The 26,085-nt window shown below is 37.7% G+C and overlaps 1 long non-coding RNA gene across 2 annotated transcripts in view; it reads right to left on the bottom strand.

Annotated features, from left to right (window-relative positions):
* The window catches only part of LOC121827288 (uncharacterized), a 56,966-nt gene that overhangs the window by 3,324 nt on the left and 27,557 nt on the right, over positions 1–26,085 (bottom strand). For both annotated transcript variants that reach the window (XR_013049193.1, XR_013049194.1), the window contains exons 2-3: positions 1,676–1,709; positions 511–567 (exon numbers count right to left, since the gene is read on the bottom strand). This is a non-coding gene — a long non-coding RNA (uncharacterized LOC121827288). The remainder of the gene's footprint in view (positions 1–510; positions 568–1,675; positions 1,710–26,085) is intronic.

Raw genomic sequence — 26,085 nt, 5'->3', positions numbered from 1 at the left:
AGTGAGACCTTGCCTCTAAAAAAACCATTTAAAGGGGAAGTGAAAGGACTGTTAACATCTACATTGAAAATGAGAGACCTCTTGCTGTGCCTGCATAGAGAAATACTGGGTCCTCCTTATGCATATATATCTGTATGCACAGGAGAGGTACAATTCACTCTTATCATCTGGGAAAACTAGAATTGTATCTATCTATTCAAACCATGCAGCTTGCAGCACTTAGTCTGAGTTTTCACCTCTGTAGCGTTAAGATGTCCAATTAAAGGACCCCTGGCCCTCAGAACTCTACATTTTATAATTTCAGCATCAGGTCACCTCAGGCACCAGAGTCCAGAGAAGCACTTATCAGGAAAATCATATATGAATAAATAAAAGCACTTCAAACATTTAGAATTCTAACTAGTAAATGTTAACTGAGGTAGACCTACTTTGAAATCAGCAGCATGAAGATGTTTTATTATTTCTTTCTTATCTATAAAATAAGGCCTATCTCAAACTAACTAAACTTACCATCTGTTCAGTGCACAACTTTTATTTGTCACCGACAAGTTGCCAGAGTCTCCAACTCTAAGTCATAAAGAAAGAGTTTGAGTTTTCATAAAGACGACATAAAAATTCTCAGAAAGACTGCATGTGTGACAGCAAGCAATAACATTGTTTAAACTACAGCTACCTTTGTAATGAGTAATCCCCAAACCATGGCTGCCATTCATCAAATTACATTGTGCTCTATTCTGTTGTATGAGGCATATTTATACTTGAGTTTCTGGATCATTTACACAAGTAATTCATATAAACAGCTATGCCTAAAGACCCTATTTCTCTCATGATCATCAACTGTTCTCAGAAAAATGTAACTAATATTTTCCTTAAAGTAACGTGTCAAATGCCAGGAAAATTTGACTCTGTGTACCCACCTCTGCCACCTTGCTGGCACAGACATTAACTCAGATCACCCTAACACCATATGTTATAAAATAACTGTTAATGAGATGTCAGGTTGTACAGTGGAGACTTGATACTCTGATGGTCCCATGTTACCCTGTTAAAACTGAAACTAATTAGCACCGACCTTGAGAGTGATTTTCACTAAGTATAAACGGGGAAAGAAAATCTTACAGATTAAAACCAAGTTAGACTGCAATATTCATGTATTTTGGAGCACATAGCTTGATTTTTGGAAAATAATAATGTTTCACCAAAAATAAACTAAAAAGCAAAAATAAAAAGAAAGACCTCAAATCTCAGCCCTCCTTGTATTCTAGAGATGCATGGAAAACAGGAAAGTCTTGAAGTTAGAATGTTTTATTAAACTTGTTTAGGAAAATCTAAAAATAATAGAAATAAATTTAATTTTTAAAAATGCCTTTCTTTCTATTTGTCTAATATTTACCAATGTGCTCTTTTCTCTTAGTTTTAGAGAAATAAGGAAGAAGAATTTCATACTTGAACAATGGGAAAAGAATGTATCCTTCCATGTCCAATTGGATCGGCACTACTTTAAGTCAGCACTGGCATTGCACATTACAGTTTGCAAATTATTTTTGAAGGCCAGACAGTCTTGGGGAAAAACTGTCAAAAGCAAACTTATTCCAGACCGGGGGCTATTTACTGATTTTTCCCAGGAGGTTTTCTGATATCAGTTTTCCCTACAATCTACGGTAAATCCACTTACCAGGTTGGTTCTTAGGAAAGAAGTTATTTTTTTTCTGAAATAAACAAGATATATTAGATGATGCATTTACTAAAAGTTAGAAGAAAGAATGACATTCCTTATTACACAGTGTACTATCATGCAGTATGCAAATGTTAACTGAGAAATCATACCGTCACCAAAGCTAAAATGTAAATATTGAACTTCAAAGAACAGCGGTGGTGGTATCCCAGAGGAAATCTGCAAAGACTATGATATCATCAAATAAAAGTCATTGATGCCATCAAAAAGAAAACCTGAAAACATACATACGAGTGACATTATTTGGACTGGACAGTTTATATTTGGGAATATATATTTATAGACATATATATGTGCATGCAATAACAACTGGAGAGAAAAGAGGCCTTGAATTTGAAGCAGGAGAGGTATATGAGAGAGCTTGAGTGGGGAAATGGAGGAGGAAATGCTGTAATAATATTATAATCTCAAAAATAAAATAAAATAAAATAGAAGAGAAAACATAAGGACATTGCTTCATAGAATCCTTGGAAATTGGAAATATTTGCCATGCCTATTCCACATGACCTTTGTAATTATGCATTATGGGCATATTTCTGATGCCTTAAAACTATGAGCTTATTTGTGTAGGAAGAGGGGCTAGAGAGTGGTTAAGAGGGATTACTGTTTTTCAGAGGACTGAGTTCAATGCCCAGGACCCACGTCAGGTGACTCACTAACTGCCTGCAACTCCAGCTCCAGGAGATTCAACACCATTTTCTGGTCTCAGAACATCTCCATACACCAACCCCACCCATCTCTCTCATGCACATGGATCCACACACTAAATCTTAAAAATATCCAGAGAGAACAAATGTTGTTAGGATTCTTCAACTACCCAGAGCACAAAATCTTAACTGTACTTAACTGTATGAATCTCACAGCATCTACCCTGCTCATGTGCATTTGTTTCAAAAAAACAAGAGTTCCATTCAATACAAATAAACAATAGTTTTGATCATTTATATGAGTTTCAATCAGATATCTTAAATTCATGAGTTCATTCTTTTATTTCCCTATTGTATCCAGAGTTCAAAAAAAAAAAAAAACTAAGGGAGGAAGACTTGGTCTACTATTTCTGCTTTTGGTAGTGAGGAGGGGGCCCATAAGTCAATGAATGTGTGTGGTCTCAAAAGGCACACACATTCTAAAGTATAAGAAAACCAAGCTCTGCTGGCATTTTAATGGGTCAGTGCAACTCAGTTAAGTTCTGATGTAGAATTCAAGTCAGTGTTGAATGAATTAAGCCAAGTTTGTAGCAGCTTCCTATAGCATTTTAGAAAAATAAAAAGTCAAGTGTGGTGCTACAGTGGGTCTTGAGAAGCACAGACTTGGCACTGTAGATCTTTCATGTAGAGGAGAGATTATCTTCCCAAACTGGGATGGAAGGACTTCTCTACTTGTAGAAGAGGTAGGATTTAGAAATTGAAAGTTCCTAGCTTCATCATCCTCTCCACATACATCTCCACCTTAATTTGGAGGACCCATTCATTCTCACCTAATGGCATAACTTTAGCAGAAGACAAGCTGGACAGTTTATAATTCATTTAGGGTTCAAATTCAGACACAGAGTGAATTTGTGAGTTTTATTTTCAAAAATGTAAACTCTATAGCTTTAAGAGATAAAATTTTGATTCAAGACCTATTTATAAGCTTTCAATTATGTATGTGAGGCCCAAGTTGGGAACACAAGTCCTCCCTTTCTCCAAAGTTCATAGGAGCCACCAGAAATCCCCTTTGTACTTTTTTGAGATTATAGTATAATTACATCACTTGTCCCTCCCCCTCTTCCCTTCAACCTCCCATGTAACTCCCTTTCTCTCCTTCAAACTTATGATGCTCGTTTGTTCATTGGTGTTACATACATGTATGTGTGTATTCCAAAATTCACAAATACAACCCACTCAGCCTGTCTAATGTCACTTGTGTGCATTTGTTTTCAGGGCTATTTGGTATCAGATAACAAATTAGTGTGCTCCTCCCTGGAGAAGACTCATTCTCCCTCTCTCAGCATTCCTCAGTTGCTTGTAGTCCTTTTCATAGAGTAGATTTTCTCAACCAGAAAATCAGAACCACTGTAGGATATTTACTAAGAAATTATTGAAAGGAATTCCCTAATACAACAGTAGGGGTCCAACGGCCAAGTCTAAACTGGTGGGGACAAGTCTAGCACTTTAACTTTCAAGTGTGAGCTGAAGCTGCTGTGCACTTGAGAACTGGAGGCCTTTCAGTGGTTTAAATCAGGCCCAGCCATCGTATCTGGAATAAATTCTCTTAGTTAAAGTCAACAGATAGTATACTTTATTCACACCTTTGAAACACCCTATAGCAACAATGCCTAGATTAATGTTGTATTAAATAACTATTGATTGTGGCTTAGCCAAGGTGATACATCATAAGGATCACCATAAGGGATATAGTCAAGAAATGGAAGCAGCTTGACAAATGGCCTTCATGAGAAGAGCTCAGCTGGAAGACCGTTATTCTTCATGCTATGGCCTGTTCACATCAACGTCAGGAACGGACTTTTCCAAACAGTGAAGTCAATGCAAACCATGTTCTCTCTTCTCTGTTTTACCTTTCAAGTGATCAGCATCCCTTCAAACAAATGCTGACAAGTACTTTAGTAATATTGGCTTCTTGGGCCAATTAGTTACTCAGTTTTCTGGGATGACTCCCTATCCCAGTTTGGTCATGCTCCAAGCATACTTTTAGTTGGTCATGCAGAAAGCAAAGCCACCTGTTAAACATCTGGCCCACAATCAGGGAAAATGATTTGCATTAGTCACCCCAGGATGAATAACAGAAGGCCATGGATTTAAACAAAGAGAACTTAAAAGAAATGCATTTTCACACAGTTCTAGGGGCTAAAAGTTGAGATCACAGTGTTTGCAGGTATGGATCTCCAGTGACTTTGCGCTTGGTCATCAAGTGGCAACTTCTTGCTGTGTCCTCACGTTGTCTTTATTCTGTGCATATCTATCATGTGCGTCTCCCATCTTCTTCCTCTTGTATCAAAATAAATCTGACTGGATTAGGGCCCATTCTAACACCCTAATTTAGCTTAACCATTCCTTTAAAGTCACATGTTCAACTATAAGAATACTCTGAGGTTCTGGGTAAGCCAGCGATATGTGAACCCAGGAGATGATCATCACACAAAGTAATTCTTAAATTTGCAGCTTATGAATTCATCCCTTGGGCCTTCATGGTGTTACTACATATCATCTGCTTACTGAAAAGAAGTAAATAATGACTATATTCTATGGTAAACAGTGTAGGCAACACTCATAATACCATTAGAGTTCAGATCTGGAGACTTCAGTTCTGCTTTCACAAGCTGGGTACATCATATTTGGATAAAAATATAGGAAGTCCAATTCTATATCACTGACTCTAGGGTGAGCAACTGTCCCCACACCCTCAGTGCTGCACTCAAACGTACATCTGGGCTATCGTGATCATCAGTTTCTCTTCTAGCAGAAAAAACAGGCCTCATAAAATCCAACCCTTAGGTAATAGATGATCATTATGATACTGATACACATTATTGAGCTTTGGGATGTCTGTTTTCCCTTTGATCCCCACGGCACACAGCCACTTTTGCCACACATGCAGCTGTTCTCTCAACATGGGATGAACACTCTGAAGTAGGTGAGTAGACGCTGAACTGTTTAATAGCCACAAACCAGTAGATGGTCTCGGTGGGCACAGGAACAACTTTTGTTTCTCGTGGGTTTCTTGGGACAGTAAGAGAACTGCTAGGGGGTAAGGAGGACAGAGACGTCTAGAGCTGAGGGGAGGTTTCTTCCCAAAAGATTCATGCTGGAAGCTGTCTCATGAACTCTGTTACCGGGTGCAGGGCCTGTGGTGTACCCTCTCTGAAATACAACAATCTTAGACCTGCACATGAAAAATCAGTATCTATAGACTTCTCTTTGGTAGTATACCTTTCTGAGATGCTAAAACATGTATTTATTTAAGTCAAACACTTTTTCTTTTTTACTAAAAATATTTTTTTTCATACAATATATTCTGATCGTGTCATGAGAGGGTGCCCACACCTGATACTACCTGGATGGTCAGGAACAACTGGCAAAAAAAAATTCAGTGCAATTATTCTTAATGATATTCTACTATACTCATAGGTTGGTACCTAGCCCAGTCATCATTAGAGAGGTTTCATCCAGCAATGGATAGGAGCAGGTGCAGAGATTCACAGCTCAAGGAAACATGTGGAAGAGGGGGAGGAAGTATTGGAGGAACCAGAGGGATTGAGGACAGCATAAGAACAGCCCACAGAATCAACTAAGCCGGGCTCATAGGAGCTCAAAGAGGCTAAACTAACAATCAGGGAGCCTGCATGGGTCTGAGCCCGGTCCTCGGCATACATGGTATGGTTGTGTAGCTTGGTGTTCTTGTGGGACTCCTAGCAGTGGGAACTTGGCGGGGGGATGTCTCTGACTCTTTTGCATACTCTTGGGCCCCTTTTATTTTTACTGGCTTACCTCATCCAACCTTGATATGAAGATTTGTGCCTAGTATTATTGTAACTTGCTATGCTGTGTTTGATTAATATCCCGAGGAGGCCTGCTCTTTTCTGAAGGAAAATGGAAGGGGAATGGCTCCAGGGGAGAGGGTCAGGACTGAGAGGAATGATGGGAGGGGAAACTGAAGGCAGGATATACTGTATGAGAGAAGAATAAATAAAAATAAAATAATAGTAATAATAATAATTTTTCGTACATTATATTCTGACCATGATATCCCCTCCCACAACTCCTCTAAGACCCTCTCCACCTCTTCACTCATCCACCAGACCCTCCCCGTGTCCTAACCCATTCAACTCCATGTCTTCTTTCTCTCTCTCTTAGAAAACAAATAGGCAAACAAAAAAATAAAAAAATGAAAACCTGACAAAAGCACAAGAAACATACCAACACTCACATAGACACATATAAAACTCATAAAAATACAAAATAAGAATCCATAATACACAGGCAAAAGGCAAAACTGCTCAAACATAGCAATATGAGCCAAGAAGTCTACAAAAATACCATTGAGTTCATTTTGTGTTGGCCATCCACTACTAAACATGGCCCTGCTGTAAGTATGGTTAATGTACCCAGTGGACTACACTGTAGAAAATTAATTTTTCCTTTGCAAGCAGGTTTCACTTGAAGTTAACTGTTCCTTTCCATATTCCCTCACGTACCCCCTTGTAGATGTAACCAACTGTCTTATTAAATAAGAAACACAGAACCAATGTAAAAGAGAAAGCCAAGAGGTCAGAGCTCAGAGCTAAAACCTTACCCTTCCTCCTGCAGTGCTCCTACCTCTCCGAAAGAGACCTACTTCCTGTGTGTATGTCTTTACATAGTCTTTCTGTTCTGCCTTCTCATTGGTTGTAAACCCAAACATGTGACTGCCTCATCACTGCCTGTATGTACAGCCCTCCAGGTCTTAAAGGCGTGTGTCTCAGATGCTGGCTGTATCCCTGAACACACAGAGATCTACCTAGCTCTTCTACCAAGTGCTGGGATTAAAGGCATGCGGGGCCACCGCCGCTGCTGCTGCTGCCACAGCCACACTATTGCTATGGCTCTAATAGCTCTGACCCCTGGGCAACTTTATTTATTAACATACAATTAAAATCACATTTCAGTACAAATAAAATACCACCATACCCCCTCTTCCTTCACCTCTCCTTTAACCTTCCCAGTCTCCCTCCTGTCTCTCGATAACTGTATGTTCTATTTCCCCTTCCTTGGGAAATTCTCCCCAGTTCCCATTCCTTTACTCCATACCTAACCTCTGTAGTTACACAGATCGTAGTATGTCTATTGAGGTCTTAGATGCTAACATCCACATGTAAAAAAAATGCATACAATGTCTGTCTATTTGAATCTGGGTTACCTCACTTAGGCTGATTTTTTTCTAGCTCAATTCATTGACCTGTGAATTTCATAATTTCATTTTTAACAGCCAAGTAATATTCCATCATGTAAAATGTACCATTCATCCATTGATGGACATCTAGATTGTTTCCATTTTCTGGCTGTTGTAAATAGAGCAGCTATTTGAAAGGAAGTGTAATGAAATGGGAGATGGATGTAAAGGATTACTCCTGAAATACATATAGTTCTCTAACTTTTTTCTTTTACATTAAAGATGTATTTATATAGTGTGTAATAAAACATGAAGAACATGATTAAAATAGAACAAAAAGCACTGAGAAATATAGAATTCTACATGCTAATAAAAAGCTAGCCAAGAAAAGTCAAATTAAAAATAGCAAGTCTAAAGTGACCTCTTAAGTTCAATATGAGGGAAAATGTAAATACACTCAAAGCCAATTGATAGCATGCATAAAAATGAGGATCTATTTTTGGGTAGTGATATAATTAAAAGAAATTTTAACTTCAACATTTTGTCATTCCTATACTATTTGAATTTTTAGTTTTAATGTGCATTGCTTTTTCTTCTGATCAAAAATTGGCTGGTTTAACAAGTATTATGACTTCAATTACTTGCGGTTGTCCTCAGTGGACTTACTGACTTAGTTCTCTCTTGTCTCTCTTTCTCTCTGTGTCTTTCTGTCTCTGTCTGACTCTCTCTCTCTCTCTCTCTCTCTCTCTCTCTCTCTCTCTCTGTGTGTGTGTGTGTGTGTGTGTGTGTGTGTGTGTGTGTGTGTGTGTGTGTGTGTGTGTTGCTGGGAATTGAGCATATGGCATCATGTACACTAGTCCTTCCTGGCCAGTTTTATTGGACTAATATGTAACACTGGGCTAATTGTCCAGGAGTCTTTCTTTACCTCCATATCCCATCTCATTATACTTCCTTTCCCATTGGCAGTCATTGCTGTCAGTTAAAATATGTCCTCCTACTTTTTCTCTATGCATTTTTCTCCCCCCCCCACCCTCTCAGCAGTTTTTTTGATTTTCTGCTTTCATAAATGAAATGATGAACAATGCTAACTTTCAGTCCTTATCAAATTTCAAATACTAAAGAACACTCAAGAAGAAAGGCAGTCCGTTGATTACTCCAGCCCTTTTTTCTCAAGGCTGTCCCCTCCTATCTTGCTGGTATTTCTTGTATTGTAGCCACTGAAAACATATCATAATCACTGGGAGTTAAGCCACCCAAAAGAACGAGGTGTATTAGTAAGCATATCAGGCCTTTAGTTCTCTCTTCTTTAAGCTTTAGCATTATAAAATCAAGCCAAGGAGAAAAACAATGGAAGAAAAAGGGAGAGATATTGGCATTTTGGGGCTCTTGGGTACCTAAGCCATTGGTTTTAGATATAGTTCACTCCAGGACTCAGTCTGCTTTACCTCTTGCAGTCAGGGAGATGGAGATGGGACTTGAAGCATGTAAGATCTTGGATAGAATGCTGCAAAGAAAGTTAGTGATTGGAAAAGAAATGTGCAAAAGCCAAGTGGAAGCTAAAGCAAAGGTGTCTTGGAAATTTGATTTAGTGAGTTAAAATTGCAGCCTCTGTCCTGTACTTCCCAAAAATACCCCATAGGAACTTTGTAAAGCCCCAAAGTACTTAACTAATGTATTTAAGGCATATTTTATGTGTCTATTTGTATACAGATTATTTGCTAACTTTTGAGTAAGAAATGATCTCTAAATATCCTTGTGTCTACTAATATCCTAAGGTAAAGGAACGCTCTGGAAGGCTTCCCATTTTCCAAATGTAATATTTTCCAAAATAAATGTTGGAGTAACTGTAATAAAAAATAAATGAATACTAGAGCAGCAATTAACATGGATGAGCAAATGTCTCTGTAGTAGGATATAGAGTCCTTTGTGTATATGCCAAAGAATGGTATAGCTGGGTCTCTAGGTAGATGTCTTTCCATCTTCCCGAGGAACTGCCACACTGATTTTTATAGTGGATGTACGTTTGCACTCCCACTAGCAATGAAGAAGTGTTACCTGTCCCCACATCCTTGCCAGCACGAGTTGTCATTTTTCATCTTGGCCATTCTAAGTGGTGAATGTGCTTTTTTGCAACCTCTCAAAAAAATCACTCAGTTATATAACTTTAAACTTATTTACTATGATGAAGCAATCATAAAAGTAGGAAAAATATTACTTAGAGTCCTGATGGTAATGATCATCCATTCCTTTGAGTCAGCAAGATGAACACATACTGTATTTCCTCAAGTGTCCTGTAGTAAATCAGAAATATGATAGCACCACTCTACTACGTACTCCAATGTCTGATTCCACTTTTATAAAGATAAACTAGTAGAATTCCTAAGTATCAAATAATACAATATGTATTCAGATTTCCATTCCAAACCTGTACCATGAAGGTTTTTTACAACAATTCTGATCAACCTAGAAATCAAATTATATCTGTATATGTGCATTTCGTTGAACAAAAAACATTGATTTTACTTCAGAAAACTACCTAATGCCCACACATAGCCTGAATTTTATCCTTTTGTTTGTTTGATTGATTTGATTGATTTATTAATTGATTTTAGGACTGGATAATAAACCCAGGTTACATACCACTGAGTTATACCCCTAGCTAGAATTAATGTTAAGTTTGTGTACTAACTCCAGGTTTGATGAGGCCTTTTGTTAACATTACTAGCAGGAAGAAACTGCCTCTTGTCTTTGAGACCATTAAGGTGTAGTGGTAGGAACAGTAAGAAATTCCCAAGGTAAACATCAATCTCTGAAGATAGGTACAAGGCTTGTGCTCCACCTGGTCTATATGTATAAACCTTCCTTCTAACTACAATTTTCAAAGGAGAGTGGTTTGTGTTTGTTAGCTGAAGCAGGTTTTTGTTTGTAAGAGACATATCACAGATTGGTTAGCCCAAAGGAAAAAGTATGGATAAAGGGAAATGGGAAGAATTCTAAGTAATAATGATGAGCATGCCAATGTAATCTTCTCAATTTATTCTCAAACAAACAAGATAGAACCATATGAAGTCTACAGAACTACACTAATCTCAGTGGCTCAAAATGAAGACTAAAGAATAATATTAAATAATAATCAATAAGCTTTGAATAATCTATTAGTATTTAACACAAGATTTCCTTTCCCTACATCAACTTCCTAAAAGACGTTTCATAAGACAGAAGGTAAGACTCTGCTGCAAACTGAAGAGGAAAGGTTTGAACTGGGATCCTTGCAATCTTCTCAAGCTCTCAGCCTTGTCAGAAAATGCAAAGGACCAAAAAAGCCCTTATCTACAAAAATAGTGCTCTAAACAAGGTAGAAAATGAGAATCTCATTGGCAAAATTCCCTCCTCCTCTCCCTAGAAGTAATGAAGAAATCAATAACAAAATATTCCAAACTGAAATAAATATATTCAATTATAAAATTGAGTAAAATTGGTGATATAAATGAGTACCTTGAATTGGAATTTGAAAACTAACAATAAAAATTGACCTTCTAAAGTTTATTTTACTCAGAAAATAAATATTTTAAAAAATCACATTATAAAATATATAAATTTATTATATCCAATGAGGAAGAGATGTGAATAAAAACATTTTAAAGGCATTGAAAAAAAAGAAAAAAACAATCAAGAGAATAAAAAGTGAAATGAAAAGCAATTAAGGGAGCTGGAGAGATGAGGAGGGGCATTGGAAATGAGGACACAAGGCATACTTCACCCAGAAAGACTGCATCTCCTAAAGGTTATCTAAGTTCCCCAAACAGTGCCAAAACCTGGAGAACAAGTGTCCAAACACATGAGCCTGTGGGAACATTTTTTTTTCATTAAAACCACTATCCACATAAAATTAGGGATTCTGAAGAAAAATAATAATATGAATCAAATGCATATTCTATATATGTTAAAAAACATAGCAGCAAAAAAAAATATGTCTGCCTTTGGCAAAACCATAGACACAGTTAGTTGACCAATAGGTGCCAGGAACTGGGAGTAAGGCAGAGGGTGTGAAGCGCAATGCATAACAGTGAACCAATGGATACATGGCATACATGTATCAGCACACAAAAAAAGTGAACACTACTGTAAACTATAAAATGTATTGATAATAATATGCCATTATTGATTCACCAGTTGTAACAAATGTACCACACTAGAACAATATACAAACAATAGAGGGAAATAAGGAGAGTAGGAGAGAGGAGAGAGAAAATATGTAACAATACTTCCCACTCAATTTTTTTAAACCCAAAAGTATTCTTAAAATTTAAGTTTATTAATGTACCTTTAAAGTGCTTGACTCCAGATATCAGAAGGGAACATGGGAGACAAGGGAAACTGAATTGAATAACATATTCCAAAACATAGTGTAGCAAGAATATTAGATCTAAATGTAAGGGAAAAAATCCTCAAGGCCTACAAGTTAAAAGAAAAATCAAATAAGTTACAACAGGGACCATGGATTAAGCTGGCAGCAGACTTCTCAAAAACAACATACAAAGCAAGGTACAATAAAAAGACATTTTCAAGAAATTCAATGAATAATATTATGAACAAAATACATCTAGATAGCTCTCTTGTCAGTATCAAGCTATAGAAAAAATAAATTTTAAGTGTACAATATATCAAGAAATCTATACCCCTAAGCTGTTCTTCAGGAATCGATTGGAAGATAAACTTCAACAGCAGAAGGCTGACTGATACACAGATTCAAGAGTTACAGCTAAAGCAAACCTCATTTGCAAAGCTAAGAGATATGCAAGGGTGCACTAGGTAAATAAAAAAAGATACGAAGGATGAGGATATTGATGGCAAAACCAATTTTTAGCCAAAAACTAAAACCACTATAGGTAAAAAGAGAGATCTCTGTTAGTCCTCAAGAAACACAATGTGGTCAAGTTTATTAATCAAAGGCATGAGGGTCATGTGGGTGATTCTCTGGGAGATTATGGTGTTTACTATTTCTTTAATAGTGTGTTAAATCTAGTGATACACAATTATCAATAATGTTTAGAAGGCAATGCCAATTGTTTTAAATGTCTCCCTGGGCATATGCTAATTCTTTGTTTAAGTTTTTAAAAAATTTTTAGCATTACAATTTAATTAAAACATTTCTTCCTGCCCTTTCCTCCCCCCCAAGCTAATCCCCTCCCTGCTTTTCTTCAAAGTCATAGCCTCTTTTTTCACTAATTGTGAAAGGCAACTTTGCTTTAAAAAAAATTAAGTAAATAAATAAACTTCATAATATAATGTAATGATACTAAAGCTTATACAACTATCTTTGTTATGTCCATGCAATATCAGATAAATCTAACATTTTTTTTTTTTTTTTGGTTTTTTGAGACAGGGTTTCTCTGTGTAGCTTTGCGCCTTTCCTGGAGCTCACTTGGTAGCCCAGGCTGGCCTCGAACTCACAGAGATCCACCTGGCTCTGCCTCCCGAGTGCTGGGATTAAAGGCGTGCGCCACCAACGCCCGGCGATAAATCTAACATTTAAAGAGCAAAAATAATTTAAAACATGAAGAGGGTTGTAAATACAAACATACCAATAATAGGATAATAGATATGATGCAATTAGTAACAAAGAGATCAAGTGGCCAAGAGTCTGGATATGGAAGATGGGGTACTAATGGTTCTCTGGGTAAAACATTTACCTTGCGAGTATGAGGGTGGGGTTTGGGATCCCAGAACACACATAAAGCTCCAATGCAGTAACACACCCCTGTAACCTAGCACTCCTATGGTGAGATGGGATGTGGAGATAGGAGAATCCCCCCAGTCCTTTGAGCCTGCTAGCCCAGAATTCCCCATGGGGAACAAGAGCTGATCTCAAAGATGCACTATGAATGCCAACACCTGAGGTTGTCTTCTGATCTCCACAACACATAAACATCCGCACTCCACATTCACATATCACACACAGAGATTACAGATCTGAATAGCCAAAACAATAAGGTCAAGGATATGCATCTAATTTTACACTCTTATTTAGAGAAGTGCACTATTTGTTAAGTTTAGAAGGAACCTTTACAAAAGGTTCCTTTCTTTTGTAAATTACATAAATTTACAAAATTTATCTATCTATCAAGACAGAAAAAAGATATAGGTTTTATAAAAGATAAATATTAAGAAAAGTTCCTTTTCTGGTCCAGCTTGGGCTAATACTACTACGGGAAGCCTCTGGCCAGGCACGCAAGTGTTGCTTCATCCAAAGTAGCAGCATCCATGCTCTGGCACAGCTCCCGTTCCCAACAGGCTACACTGCCTGCCTCCTTCCTTTCTCTTCTCCCCACTTGCCCAGAGTGGCTCTGAAGAGCAGACCTTTCCTCACCTAGGGTGTCTCGTGAAAGTAGGGGTGACCTCAGGTTAAGATGGAAAACAAGACACTGTATTTGAAAAGGTGGGTGAAAATAATTAGCCCCTTCTTCACTGAGTTGCTTTTATCAGATTATTTTATCACAGCCACAGGAAAGGCAACTAAGACACCTCCCACAAAGAACAGCACGGGGCAGATAGACACATTTACTGCTGTAACTCGGTCAGACTTTCAAAGCAGATCCATTCTCCACACTTTCAAACTGCTTCACAAAATATAAAAGCAAAGAGCATTACCAAAGTCACTCTATACTAAAGTCACATCATCACCCTGATACCAAAACTGGATAGAGATCTGATGACAACATGAAGGAAAAAAAACCTCATAGGTCAATTTCCCTGATGAACAGAGATGTAAAAAATCCCAACAAAATTCTAGCAAATTAAATCTAAGGACACACTGAGAAGACCGTGTAGTATAACTAGGTTGGTTTCATCCCAGGGAGCCAAGTCTGGCCCAAAATATGGATCAGTAAGTGTAATATACCACATAAATAAACTTGTGGGAAGAAATCACACAAACAGCTCAACAGATGCAGAGAAGGCACTTGATAAAATTTAATTTTCTTCCCTGATAAAAGTTCTAAAGAAATTAGGAATATATGAAATATAAGTAAAATAATAGAGGTTTTATGCCACAAATATATATAGCTGTCACTATACTAATTTGGTGAAAAAAAAACTAAGAATATTTTCCCTTTTCCCCTTAACCCAGAACAAAACAGGGTTGCCCATTCTCTCCACTATTCTCAACATGGTGCCCCAAGGCTTACCTGGAGCAATAATATAAATGGAACCTATAAAAATAATAAAAATAGGAAATAAAAAAATCAAACTATCCCTATTCAGAAATGGCATGTTTCTGTGCTTTTAAAAGCCTTACAAACTCCACCTTATATCTGATGAACACTTTTAGCAAAGTTTAGGAATACATAATAAACATACAAAAATCAGTAGCCTTCCCAATAATGTACTTGCTGAGAAAGAAATTAAGAAAAATATCCCATTCACAATAGCTCCAAAATTTAAAAATCAAATAAAAACTAAGTAGCTAAGATAAACTCAGCCAGGAAAACAAAAGAACCTGTCATTGAAAACTTTAATACATTAAAAACAATATAACTAAAGATACTAGAAATTGACAAGATTTTCCATGCTTCTGAATTGGCAGACTTCATAAAATAGGAGGGGAAAGGCTATATGTCCAAAAGTATACAGGCTCATTGTAATCACTGTCAAAATTCCAGTTACTCAAAAAACTAGAAAAACTCCAAAATATCCAAAAGTTCCTGTGAGAACACAGAAAAAGAGAAATAACAAAAATAATCAATCAACCAATTAATACCTTAAAGCCTTAGTAAATGAAAACACTGCTACAAGCACCACAATATCTGATTCAAATTCTACTACAGAGCCATGGTGACGAAAGCCAGCCTAGTACTGGCATGAAAACACACATACAAAGCAACAGAACAGAAGAGCCAGAAACACACACAGAGAGATGGCCACCTGATATTTGACAAAGGTTTAAAATCACACAATAGGAAAATGCCCATCCAACAAATGATCCTAGCAAAACTAGTTATTGATCCTCATAAGAATGAAATCAGATACCTGTCCCACCCTACATAAAAACATCAACTCAAAATGAATCAAAGATTTTAGTTTAAAAACTAAAGAAAATACATCAAGATCTATACCTAGGCAAGAACTCCATACAACATAATCCCAAGAACTGATGAAAGAGATTATATGAAGTTAAAAAATCTTCTGCATAGCTCTGCAGAGCAAATCCAAGGCTGAAAGAATGGGAGAAAAATTTCCAGCTATGCTTCAGACAGGGGCTTAATACCTAGGTTATATCAGGAACCGAAATAATTAAATGACAAATGAACAAAACTGCTAGTCAATAAATTGAACTGATGAAATTAATATACTACTCTCAAAAGAAGAAACACAAATGGCCAAAAAGTAATTTTTCAATGTTCAAAATCATTAGCCACCAGGGAAATTTTTAATTAGGGCCACTCTGAGACTCCAACTGATTCCACTCAAGTAAACAAGAAAGATGCTAGAGAAGATGTAGGTAATTCATGGATGAAGAGAGTGTCAAGTGTTGCATCCATTATGGAAATCAGGACAGAAGCTTCCCAAAAATTTAAAATAGAAACAGCTATGCAATTTCTGGGTATATACTCAAAAACTGTATCTGACTACAGAAATACTTACGGTACAAAGTTCCAGGTAAGGGATTGCTGATAGGATAGCCTAATGGCAAAAAGAAGTGGAGAAACGGAGGATATATTTTGAAGGTAAATCCAACTGGACTATTAGATATAAGTTATATAGAAAGGAGAATAGAGAAAAATTTCTAAGATTTTTGTCCTAGAGACTAAATGTCTGTGTTTATGTCTGCAATTCACAAAACTGAGGAAATGGAATGAGGTTAAATGTCCATCAACAGATAAATGGATGATAAAAATGTGATGCACAACGCAATTTGTTTAGCCATAAAAATGAAATCATGCCTCTTAACTTGGAATACCACATACCTAAGAATATTTGGGCAGCATGAATTGGTCCTGAAGAATTTCTTAAAAGAAAACAAAAATGGATTGAGTGAGTGGGGAATGTGAGGTCGATCTGGGAAGAGTTGGGAGGCAGATATGATCAAAACACATTGTATGAAGCTTGAAACTTCCAAAGAACTAATTTTTGAAAACTGAGAAAAGGGGGAAAATGAAATTTACAGGGAAATTGGTGGCCCTGAAAACATATTGAGTGAGAAAACTCAGACTCAGAAAGACAAATGTTCCACATTGTCTCTTATATGGGGGTCCTAGCTTTAAATGTTGATACATGTATATGTGGATATGTGTGTAGGTATAAATCATTTATTCAGTAAGTGGACAACAAAAGAAGAAAATAAAGGGGGTTAGGAAGGAGGAAATAATAGAGCAAGTGTACCATGAAAGCAAATGAGATACTTTCAGGAGTGGAAGGGTTTAGGGTAGGGTAGGGTAGTAAGATGTGGGAGGAGAGGGGAAGGGGATTTGAAATCCTAATTGAAAATTATATAATGAAAACTTACATTTTGTTGGTAAAGTTTTAAAAAAAGACTAAAATAAATATAAAAATAATATCCACAGATGCCAAACAAAAAAATGAGGAAACTATTAAAAAATAAACAAAAGTTAAACTATCATAACTGCCTTACTGTGTGTCTTCGTCACATTTCTGACACTGTGACAAAATACCAAGACTAAAGCAACTTACAGGAGAAAGATTATGGTGGAGCAAGGACAGGCTAGCAGGAACAGCTGAGAACTCACATCTTGATCCACAAGTAGGAGGCAGAGAAGAGAGAGACAGGGACAAAGATACTGGGAAGGACAACAGTCTTTTGAAATCTCAAAGCCTGCCCCCAGTGACTCACCTCCTCCAACAAAGCTATATCTCCAAGGCTATTTCATAATCTTTCCCAAACAGTTCACCAACTAAGTAAAAAGTTTCCAAATATATGAGCCTATGAAGGTCACTTTCATTCAAAGCACCACATTCCATTCCCTGGCCCCCATAGGCTCATGGCAACATCATAATGTAAAATGCACATAGTCCAACTTCCAAAAGTCCCCATAATCTTTCACAGTTTCAATACAATTTAAAATCCAAAATCTAACATCTCTGAGACTCAAGGCAATCTCCTAATTGTAATCCCCTGTAAAATCAAAAGGCAATTTACAAATTTCCAATATATAATGGCACAGAACAGACAGCTAGCTAGATATACATTTCCAAAAGGGAGCAATGGAGGAAATACTGGGCCAAAGAAAGGTTGAAAGCCAACAGGACAAACTCCAAATCCTGCAGCTTTGTATACAATGTCAAAGGGCTTAAATGGTCTGTTCTTCCAGCTTTCTGCCTGCAGCATACTTCTCTCCCCTGGACTGGCTCCACTCCCTATATGCAGTTCTCTTTGGCAGGGGTCCCATGGCTCTGATATCTCTAATGCCTTGGGGTCTCCAACACAACCCAGGCTTCACTTTCACAACTTCATACAGTGCCTCTCAAAGCCTCCATTCAGGGACTCCCTGCCACATGCCTGGTCTTAATGGCGCCCCTTAACCATGGAGGAAGATTTCACAACCTGTTTACTTGAGAATCCCTGATGGTTCTAAAGCCAGAACCATGTGGATAACTCTGCCAAGTCTGGCTGCCTGCTTGGGATGGAACCTGGCCCCTTTGAATCCCACATACAGCTTTCCTTTGTTGTTGCATTTTAGGAACAGAAAGTTCCTCTGCCTTTTCTTCTGTGCACGTTGGAAGCTTAGCTGTCCAAGATCCTGTCCTGGGGGTGCCACTCCCTTTATTTCATTTCAGAACAGGCCTTTCTTTAATCTTATCTCTTTCAGCACTAGTCTTGGCTCCAACATTAAATTTCCCAGCACTCTTTTTCACTTCAAAATGTGAATTCTCTATTTCTTTTTACCCTGCTTGTTCGTTTTCATTGTAGACCAGCCTAAAAGTTATTACTAATAACACATGACAGAGTCAATATTAGGATGTCTTGAAATTCCATCCATTAGGAAAGTTAATCCAATATTTTAGTCTCAGAAAGACTCTTAGGACAATGGCAGGAAGCAGCTACATTTTTTGTCAAATATCACAAGAACGGTCTCTATCCCAGTTGCTAATATTATTACCCTCTGAAACCTCTGGGGCTGGGCCTCCATAGTCCACATTGATCTCAGCACTACTATCTTCCAAGCTCCTATTAAAATTACTTGTTAATCCCCACTAACAATATTCAACTGCTTTCCTAGTCCAAAGTCCCATTGTCTTCCCCATTCAGAAAAGAAAAAGAAAAGAAAGTAAAAGAAAAAATCAGAATAGTCAGGCCTGTTTTAGCAATAGAAAAAAATCAGAATAGTCAGGCCTGTTTTAGCAATAGAAAAAAATCAGAATATTCAGGACTGTTTTAGCAATAGCCAACTCACAGTACCAATTTCTGTCTTAGTTACTTTTCTATTGCTGTGACAAAAATACCATGACCAAAGCAATTTATAAAAATAAAAAGTTTATTTGAAGCATCTGGTTCCAGGGGGTTAGGCTCCATGATAGTGGAGCAAGGATACAGTGGCAGAAATAGCTGAGAACTTATATACTGATCAACAAGTAGGAGACAGAGAGAGGGAAAAAAAACTAGTGAGAATCTTTTGAAAACTCGAAGCCTGCCCCGAGATGCACTGCCTCTAAGCAGGCCACACCTCCTAATTCTTCCCAAATTGTTCCACCAAGTATTCAAATACATAAACCCATGGGAGATTCTGCCCTAACCATCACACTATTCAAGAGTTAAACAATCTTTTTATTTAATATACCCTCTGAAAAAGGGGAACTTAGAAAATTACAGCTTTTTTTCAAAATATAGTTAAAGCACTATGATATGATATTATATGATCAACTGTGAGATATATTTAAAGAACTAATCAGAGGAAAGTCCATCCATTGTTCTTCTTACTTTGATCAATAATAATTAAGATAAAAATTATTTAAAGTCTGATGATATGGCTCAGTGGTTAAAGGTGCTTGGTGACCTGAGTTGAATCCCTAGATTCCATGATTGGGAAAGAGAGCAGCTTATATCCTCTGCATGTAGCAGCAGGGTGTGATATAAGCATGTGCACACATGCATGCGTGCGCGCACACATACACATACACACACACACACACACACACACACACACACAAGGGAGAAGGAAGAAAGGAGGGAGAGAGACAGGGCAGAGAGACAGGAAGACAGTCAGGCAAAAGCAGAGTCAGAGAGACAGAGCAACAGAGAGAAAGACATCATGCACAAACAATAATAAAATAATGTTTAAATTACATCTGTAGCTTGAATAAATACAAAGAGAGGAATAAACCAAATAGACAAAAAATATATATAGGGAAAGAAAGCAGAACTCGATAAAGTGAAGAACAGAAAACTAGATGTCAAAATTATCATCTGGAGAGATAGCTCAGTAGTTAAGAGCACTGGCAGCTCTTCCAGAGGTCCTGAGTTGAATTCCCAGCAACCACTTAGTGGCTCACAATCATCAATCATCTATAGTGGAATCTGATGTCCTCTTTTGGCATAAAGTCAATAGAGCATTCATATACATAAAAATAAATAAAGTTTTTTTAAAAAATGATCATTTTTAAAAGTCAAATGTGATAATCCAAAATGCATATAACATAGAAAACATTTAAAAACTTAAATACAAAATAAAAACATTTAAATTTTTATTAATGGATCTATCCATTCAGCACCAGGGGCTGGAGGTACATTCACTGGTGCTCATGTGGAGCACAGAGGACAGCTTACAGGAGTTGGTTCTCTCCTTGCATCATGTGGTCCCCAGGGATTGAACTCATGTCATCATACTTGGTAGCAAGTTCCTCTAACCCCCCAACCATTGCACTGTCTCAAATAAGACATTCTAATCCAAAATTAATAATCTGCCCTCATAAGCATAAATAAGCACTTCTTGAAAAAGAACCCTAACAGCCCAGGAAATAATTCCATAAATTTAAACATGGAAGTACATGAAATTAAATACTTTCACACAACTAAGGAAGCAATTAGCAGAGTAAAGAGACAACCTAGAGAATAGAAAAGACATCTTGGCCAGTTACACATAGACAGAATGAATATATAGAATATATGAAGAACTACAAAACAAAAAAATCACAAAAAAAGAACACCAAATTACCTAGTCAAAAAAAAAAATGGGCTAATGAACCAAACAGACAATTCTTAAAACAAGAAATACAAATAGGCAATGAATATTTGAGAAAGTATTCAATATCCTTAATCTAACAGGAAAATATGAATTTTGAGATTATTTTTAAAATAAACCTTAGTGAGAGTCTGTGAGATAGGTTTCTATGTATTTTTGTGTAATGTGAAAGAAAACAAAATGAGCGAATAAATACACACATGCACAGACACGTGTACACATGCACACACACAAATACATACATACATACATACATACATACATACATAAGAGGCTACCAACATAAGAATTGGGGGCCATAGGAGGGGTTAGACGGAGGGAAACTGGGATGAACTGGAGGGAGAAAAGGGATGGGGAGAAAGTGGTATAATGCTATTTCAATTAAAAATATTTTAAAAATAATTATATCCATAGAAAAGAAAGATTAATGTTAAACAAAATTAGATATTTTTATTTTTTTGCTTCTTTTATTTTTGAAATTATAATATAATTAGATCATTCCCCCCTCCTTTTCCTTCCTCCAAACCCTTCCATATACCCTGCCTTGTTCTCTCGCAAATTCATGTTCCCCTTTTTCATTAATTGTTATTATATGCCTATACATTCCTAAATATATAAATGCAACATGATAAGTCAATATGAAGTCACTTGTATGTATGTTTTCAGAGCTGATTATTTGGTATCAGATAACCAATTGGTGTGCTCTTCCTGGGGAAGACTATTTCTCCAACTCTCAGCATTCCTTAACTGTCTAGAGTTTTTATGTGAGGTTGAGGCCTCCTGGGCTTTCCCTCACCCATTTTACCATGTCTATTGCTGTTGTCTTTGTTCAGCTCATGATTAGGCAACCACACTGGTGAGATTGAATGGGTACAGCCCCTGACATTACTAGAGGACACAGTCTCACAGTAACTCTCTGATCCTCTGGCTCATACAATCTTTTTGCCCTCTTTTCTGCAACGTTCCCTGAAGCTCTGGTATGAGAGCTGTGTTGTAAATGTGTCCTTGGGGCTGGGCTCCATGACTTTGAATTTTGATTGGTTATGGTTTTCTGTAATGGTCTCATCTGTTACAAAAAGAGGTTTCCTTGTGATGTGAGGACTACACTTATCTGTGGTTATAAGGACAACCCAGACCCAAAAGAAGAAATGTCACATGCTCTCTCTCATCAGAGGATCCTAGTTCCAAATCTTCAGGTTTTGAGTAGATATCCTAGAGTAATAGCAGAAGACAAGAAAATAAAAAGGGACTGTTGTCAGGGTGAGGGGTGGGAGGAACAGTGAGAAGGGGAATAGAGGGTACAAGTGAGCTGATCAGGGAAATGGGAAAAAAAGATGGCTCTAATTACAGAGTAGGGGGGACATAAATATTTAAGAATGAAAAGGGAGGGGGAAATAACAGTAGGGAGGTCTCAAAAACTCATTAGGAATCATAGTGTTAGCCACCTAACAAAAATACTATAATGCATGTAAGTCAGTGTACCAATATGCATATATAGTTTAAATAAAATTCTCATCTGTGCTGACAAAGCTCCCTCTAAGAGTCAAAGACAACCTAATAAAAACCCCTAACACAAGGCACCCTCTTGAATTGGTGGTCAGTGTTGTCTAAGAGAATCCCAAAACATTACAGGCTATTGCTATTTCCCTCAGTTGCCTGCAAGAGGTAGAAGGTAAACCCCTATTGCTGAAAACACCATGTACTTCAGACACAAGGGCCAGAAGTTCCTTAGCTGGAACTGACTTGAATGCCTTCTCCTTGAGGAATAACTTTCCTGGTACCAGAGGGTTTCATATAAGCTTCCAAAGGAGGGAAGCAACCAATAGTCCTACCTAGCTATGATACCTATGAACACAACAAAAGCCAGAATAGCATGAATAACCCTTAGGTTACAATAATGGCATGCATATCTAGGCTGTAACCAACAGCTCTCTAATTGGACTTAAGACCCACTCAACAAGACTACTGTGGAACTAGAGTTTTCCTGCCTTGGCCACAGTCAGGACAAATCTTTGTCACCCGCCAGTCCCACAGCCGCTCAGACCCAACCAAGTAAACATAGAGACTTATATTGCTTACATACTGTATGGCCGTGGCAGGCTTCTTGCTAACTGTTCTTATAGCTTAAATTAATCCATTTCCATAAATCTATACTTTGCCATGTGGCTCATGGCTTACCGGCATCTTCACATGCTGCTTGTCATGGTGGTGGCTGTCAGTGACGCCCTGACTCAGCCTTCCACTTCCCAGAATTCTCCTCTCTCCTTGTCCCACCTATACTTCCTGCCAGACCACTGGCCAATCAGTGTTTTATGTATACAGAATGATATACACAGCAAACCCAGGTGAAGTCATGGATCTTAGAAGAGAACCTACAACCACCACTGTCCTAAAATAGCAAAATCCCTAACTTAATTCTAAATAGTTGCCCTTATACCCACAAAAAAAATTGTTTTTTGGGGTTTTTTTTTTTTTTTTTTTTTTTTTTTGGTTTTTCAAGACAGGGTTTCTCTGTGTAGCTTTGCGCCTTTCCTGGAACTCACTTGGTAGACCAGGCTGGCCTCGAACTCACAGAGATCCGCCTGCCTCTGCCTCCCGAGTGCTGGGATTAAAGGCGTGCGCCACCACTGCCCAGCATAAAAAATTGTATTTTTAATTACCTTTAATTTTTTATTTTTTAAATAAAACTACCATATAACCATGCTCTACCACTCTTGTATACATACCCAACGGACTCTACATCAAAACACCACAAAGACTTGTGTGTACATCTATGTTCATTGCTGCACTATTCACATAGCAGGGGAATGGAACCAGCCTAGGTATCCACAATAGATACATGAATAAAGAAAATGCAATACATATATACAACAGAATTTTATTTTGCCATAAAGAAGAACAGGATCATGATCCATATTGGACAGCAGAAATAACTGGGGAACATTATCTTAAGCAAAATAAGCTGGTATCTGAAGGATAAGTTTCATGTTTTCTCTTGTATGTGGAATCTTGATTTAAATTTCTGGAAGAGGACACGAAACTTTAGAAGTGACCATGAGGTGGGAGGGAAAGATGGTAAGGGAGGGGTAGGAGAAGAGTGGGTAACAGAATATATGTGACATGAAGGCAGAAGAAGGAAATTTTTACGGTAGAAAGGTGACTGATAAGAGAGAGTCCAGGGAAATGGGACAAGGCACTAGGGGAGGTGATGAATAAAAAGAAAGTATAACAATCTACATGCATAAACATGCCACAATGAAGCACATTACTTTGTATGCTAACTTTAAATTTTATTTTAAAAATACATGAATGAAAATAATGAGTCACAAAATATTTTTAATATGAGGCCACCTCCTAACCTGTTGTAAGAGATGGTCCACACCTGGGTTGTCTGATAAGACAAGGTAAGGACTAGAGTTTTGTAGTGGGTAGCTGTTCCAGCTTTGACCTGGAAGTACTACCCCCATTGAGGCTTCCGGTAACTGTCACGCCTATGAGGCGGGGCCAAGAGAGGAGCCCTTAAGACCTGAGATCTGGATGTGCTGAAACTTGTCTGAGGTTCATATTTCCATAAGGGCCTTTGGCTTTTGCTGGTGCCATGAAGAACATGATGCAGGCTCTACAGTATTTTTTATTGCTCACTCAATGTTGATGGGTTACTAGTTTGGTTAGCAGTTAGCAAAGGGATCTTGCTGATCCAGAGACTAAGGATTTTACAGGATTATACAACTGATGATATGAATTGAAATCTGAGAAGAGTTTTTCACAGGGTTCCTTCTGTCCCTGAGGATCAAGAGGCAGTTAATGGTTGCTGTGGGATAAGATGCTCTTGGTTCCTGGATCCTGGACACTGGAGGTAGACTAAGCAGAGTTCTCCAGAGAACACCTCTGAACTGCACTACACCTTTTTCCAGACCCTGTAACCTATCCCTTTACTTGTAAGTTACCCCACAAAATAAACCTCCCTTTTAACTACGTAGAGTTGCCTTAATACTTCCACTGAAAGAGTTTAGTCTAAATAGATTAGAATGGCACCCTCTAGTACACCTTAGGGGTTGGAAAGTTAGGACAGGAAGAAAAGATGCCAACTGGTAGCAGAGGTCCAGGTGAGAACAGCTGGTAACCTGGGCTAGTTTTAGCATGGAGATCAGTAGGTGCAAGACTGTAGATGCATTTCGGAAGTGAAGCCTAATGGATTACTAGATATTTTAATATATCCTAATAATATGATACATATTAGATATAAGGAAAGAGAAAAGGAAAGAACTCCTAGGATTTGGGCCAGAACAATTGAATAGATGATGATGTTCTTGGTGGAAGCTGGAGGCAGGCAGTGTTTATAGACCCATGTATTGATAATTCAGTTTTGACCTTCCATGTTTGAAATGACCCTTAGAGGAAAGTTTCTTTTGTAAACCAATATTGCTTTTGAATTCCTGCATTCTATTTATTTATACATGTATTTTTATTTATTTTGACGAATCAATTAATTTAACTATGGTTACTTACAGGAGCATAGATAAAGGGTTATTCATAATAGCTATACCATTGAAGAAAATGGCTCTCATCCCACAGCAACCATTAACCACCTCTTGATCCTCAGGGACAGAAGGGACCCTGTAAAAACCTCTTCTCAGATTTCAATTCATATCATCAGTTATATAATCCTGTAAAATCCTTAGTCTCTGGATCAGCAAGATCCCTTTGCTAACTGCTAACCAAACTAGTAATACCCATCAACATTAAGTGAGCAATAAGAAAAATACTGTAGGGCCTGCATCATGCTCTTCATGGCACCAGCAAAAGCCAAAGGCCATTATGGAAATATGAACCTCAGACAATTTTCAGAAGAGCACACTTCAACAAATGCTACCAATGTGAATTACTGGACAATGTTCAGGAAAAGAGCCATGATTCAAATAAGTTGACCCTATCTTGACCTCACATTCTAAATTACATGGAAGATAGAAGATGTCAACGGAAACACAGGCATCTATGAGCCCTGTGCAATTCTCTAGATAAACTCAAGTATCTCTGACCCTTCACCCCTCCCCAGGCTGGATGAGTGGTCCCTTTCTGAAGTGATCCCATTGCACCCTCTGTATAGCATGTAGTTCACTGTTTGAAGTCTATTCTCCTGCTGAACTGGCAACCCCATGAGGACAATGTCTTTGTCTACCACTACCATGCCCTGAGGCCATTCAAATGGACAAAGAAGAGGATACAGATCTTTGGCTGCTCAATATTGCTATCCTGTGGGAAAAGCTATTTCTCTGGTTAGAGACA

This window comes from Peromyscus maniculatus, chromosome 2 (assembly GCF_049852395.1).
Source record: "Peromyscus maniculatus bairdii isolate BWxNUB_F1_BW_parent chromosome 2, HU_Pman_BW_mat_3.1, whole genome shotgun sequence".
NCBI classification, from domain to species: Eukaryota; Metazoa; Chordata; class Mammalia; order Rodentia; family Cricetidae; genus Peromyscus; species Peromyscus maniculatus.
Note: the sequence above shows the minus strand (reverse complement) of the source record. Positions and strands in the feature narration are given on the sequence as shown.